The following is a 4,110-nucleotide window of genomic DNA, read 5'->3' on the forward strand; positions in this document are numbered from 1 at the left end:
AGTTTCATATGCAATGTCTGAATTATATCTAAGCCTTGGCAATCAGCACCTGACTCAACCACAACTAGAGTACCTACAGTAGAATGATTATCATGAGAAATAGTAGCTTTTAAGCACCCTTTTACAGCAAATGTCTCTTTTGCATAGGTAACAAGAGCAAATGTAGGTTCAGTTAGGGCACATTCTGAGAAGAAGTTGCAGTATATGTTCTCTGGTATAATGGACAGAGATGAGCCTGTATCTACAATCAGCTCAACATCTTTGCATTGTCCATTAGCAGCCAGTCACTTGAACTGTGCAGAGGATCTTGTACTGTATTATTCATGTAAAGAACTGTGGGCTCATTAATGACAACTTCATGTACCTCCTTTTGAGTTGAATGGCATACTCGTGAAAAATGTCCAACTTTACCACTCTTGTTGCTGGTCACTTTAATTGTAGGGAATGAAGGTTTGTTAGCAAGGTGGTTAGAAGATCCACAATAAAAGCTGGAACAGTTACCAGCAGCTTGAGCCGTGGCAGGAGCAGGATTCAGCAGCATCTTCTTCTTCGTATCCCAGCAGCAGCTTGGCTTTGATTGTTTCTGTATGGCCCCCACAGGAGCCAAAGCGCCAGCAACAGTAGCATCAGAGAGAACGCTAGCATCCCTTAATCCACTTTCCATTTGCAACACCAATGTAGCGACTTTAGCAAGTGTTAGGTCCGGTTCAAGTAATAATCTGTCTCTTATGCGAGTCTTAGCAACATGCTTGATCAGTTGAGCACGTAGCATTTGTTCTTCCATGTTGCCAAAATCACATGCAGCAGCTAACTCACATAGAGAAGCTAAGAATTACTTTACCGTCTCATCCGGCCTCTGTGCTCTTTGTTGAAACTTGTGACGTTCAGCAATGACGTTCACCTTTGGCACAAAATGTTCTTTTAGAGCGGCAATAGCAGCAGCATACATGTCTCCAGTGTTCGGCAGGGTGTAAAAAAGCTGTTGACCCTCCGTACCCAGGGCATGAAGTAGAACCGCACGTTTTCTTTCATCCTGTCAGCCGTCCCCCAACTCTGCGATCACCAACATGTAGTTTTCAAACATTTTTAACCATGTTGGAAATGTTATCACTGGTTTCCCCAGGCATGGCATGAATGGAGCAGGTAAAGGCACATAAATAGACATTCTCATTGCCAATGTTGTGTGGGTTGCAAGACTGAATTAAAGTAAAAAATAAGCAGACACGTGGATCAGCTTCAGTTCTCCTTTTTATTTCCTAGTTTTCGTTTTCTCACCGTCACACTCAGCATTGTATATTTAACAGTCTTAGACTGCCCTCTAGTGCCCTTTCTATGCAATAACAATCCAGCAGAACACAACAATCTGTATCAAAGTTCAAAAGTTTGATCTTAGTCTTGTCCTCAACACATCTATGTAATATTGTGCCATTGCCTTAGCACCGCCCACTGAGAAACAAAAGTTACACTTTTCTCATAGAGGTCTATCGCTGACCTGCTTTATCATGTCACCTTACATTGTCAGATAACAGAAATGATGACGATACACGGTAAAAACTGTGACTTATCTTTGAAGGGTGTGATCTTGACAGTGCAGAAAATGTTTATATCTTAGATCATAAATGTTGGTGTGAGTTCTATATATTTAATCCAATCTGCACCAAAATGCAGTAAAATTATCTTTATTCAGAGCTAAACATATGTACTTACACAAGTTGTATGGCAAAATATATAAACAGCACCCATTAGAATATTTCAAATTACTTTTTTATTCTACTTTTATATAGAAGTACAGAAAGAACTTTCATTATTCCTACAGAGAACTAAAAGTTTGTACTACTTTGTTAGTTTGTACCACTACACTTGCATTTGAATCAACTCCTTCAAGAAATGTTGACATATTAGCTTCAAACTTGGTATTATCAAGGTATGAGAGATTTAAAGTTATCTAAAGCTTGGAGTTTTTTTTGGGTCACATCATGTGGGAGCAAGTCCACCTCAAACTTTGACTTCTTGACAACAAAACAGAACAGTTCAGTCCTTGCTGTACCTTCCTGACATGTATCACAGCTAACGTGTGGCCTCTGCTGTGTGACTGAACTCTTTCACACACTGTCTGCTCATTGGCTGTACACTGTGTCCAACCACTCCATCTGCTGATCCGCCTCCCCACCACCCTAAATGTAGCACTATCCAATCACTCTGCTGCATGTCTGTGTTATGTAATTGAGCCGCCTGCTTGTGTGACTGAGGGGAGGAAATTAAAAGCAAGTTCTTCCTTTTCGTCTTTCTTTTCAAGGGAGCAGAATAGTCCGGGTTTGCTACAAAGGTGAGTTGGTTTCACTTCAGCTTTCTTTACATGATGCATGCCCTACAACTCTGATTAGAAGTAAAATTGTGTACATTGTTTTAAAAGTCTACACTTTATATAGTAAATACCATAATGCCATAAAAAGCCATGCATTCAAGGACTTAGCTAAATTACTGTTTGACGTGGTAAGTAAGATTTATTATCAGTAATGCAAGTTTGAAACTTGACTTCATTGATTTTTGTCTGAACTCCTGCAAAATGTCTAACTGTTCTGCCCATGCATTGCAACAGAGATATGAGCTGAACAGAGGGTGATTGGTCAGGAAAGCTGGCCCTGCCTCTTTTCAAAGTCAATAAACTCAATTAGTCATGAGTGCAGAAGCTAACGATGGCTTTACACAGTTGTGTTCCACATTCTTTATTATTTTATTGTATGAGTGTTTGCTTGTTTTACTGTATTGCACTGTACAACACTTTGTTTCCTTTGAGGAGTTCTAAAGGGCATTATAAATAAATTTGGATGAGATATTCTGTTTTTGTGGTAAAACTAAAAAGTAAAATGTTGTTTCTGTTATCAGCAAAATAGGTGACACTACTCTATTACTGCTGTTGATACATGTTTCCAACACAATAAATCACTGGGAAGGTTAGAATGAAACCATTAGTTGCTATTTCTTTTCTATCAACTTGTTCAAACAACCAACATCAAAATGTTATCTGTTTGTTATAAAAGTTTTAATATATTCTCAAAGTGTCATTGGCACTTAAAATGTTTTTAGATAAGGTTGACCCCAAAGCTAGCACTGAGGAGGAGACGGAGTCAGGCGTACAAAAAGTTAAGTGCTTTTATTCCCAAGTGATGATGATGTTCAGGGATGGAAGATCAAAAGGACAAGGTGAATATTTGTGATTCTTCAGGTTGGATGAATAATGAATCTTGTTTGCAGATAGTCTTTTTCTTACTAGTTTTTGTGTTTGTAGATGGAGACGGAAAGGCGGGAGAAATGAGGTCCCTAAATGGTGTTCCTATTGAGTTTGTCGATTCCTATAAATATTTTGGTATCTTGGCCGACTCGCATCTCTTAAGCTTCACGTGGAAAACTTAGTAAAGAAACAAAAAGTTAAACTGGGTTTCTTTTTCAGAAACAGATCCTGTCTAACTCTGAATGCTAGGAAACACCTTTTAACTGTGACTTATCTTCCTGCATTGACTACGGTGACATTATTTACATGAAGGCTCCTACAAGCACCCTGCAGATGTTGGATGATCTCTATCACAGTACATTAAGATTCATAACTGGTTGTTACTACCATACCCACCATTGCACCCTGAATTCACTGGTTAACTGGACATCATTAACTTTACACAAAATCTCCCACTGGTACATTTTCATCTTGAAATAACTTCTTGGTCTGTTGCCTTCATACATCTCCTCCTACATGCCACTGCGTGAGTGCAGCTACAAGCATGTGCTCTCAGGACATTATTACATGCAGTGTTCCCTCAGTGAGGACTGAACTGGGTAAAAGGGCATTCTCCAACTCCGCTCCTGTTTCCTGGAATATCTAGAAAAAGAAATGATGTTCTCGACATTGACCTCTCTAAGTGGTTTTAAACACCTGTTAAGTTAATGGCAAAAACCAATGCAGACATTTTTCCTGTTTTTAGTGTTTTACTACACTTAACAATGTAGCTGGTTTTTTTGTATAATTTTCTTTTAAATACCATTTTATTTTCAATTGTTTTATAAACACACATATATACATATATATACATATATATATATACATATATATATATA

The 4,110-nt window shown here is 38.4% G+C and overlaps 1 protein-coding gene across 1 annotated transcript in view; it reads left to right on the forward strand.

Moving 5' to 3' along the window:
- Positions 1-2,277: 2,277 nt before the first annotated feature.
- Positions 2,278-4,110, forward strand: part of aldh1l1 (aldehyde dehydrogenase 1 family, member L1) — a 209,789-nt gene continuing 207,956 nt past the window's right edge. Inside the window, exon 1 of the mRNA XM_037679154.1 lies at positions 2,278-2,326. The gene's annotated coding sequence lies outside the window, so the exon portion shown is untranslated. The remainder of the gene's footprint in view (positions 2,327-4,110) is intronic.

This window comes from Nematolebias whitei, chromosome 7 (assembly GCF_014905685.2).
Source record: "Nematolebias whitei isolate Nwh7 chromosome 7, NemWhi1, whole genome shotgun sequence".
Taxonomy (NCBI): domain Eukaryota; kingdom Metazoa; phylum Chordata; class Actinopteri; order Cyprinodontiformes; family Rivulidae; genus Nematolebias; species Nematolebias whitei.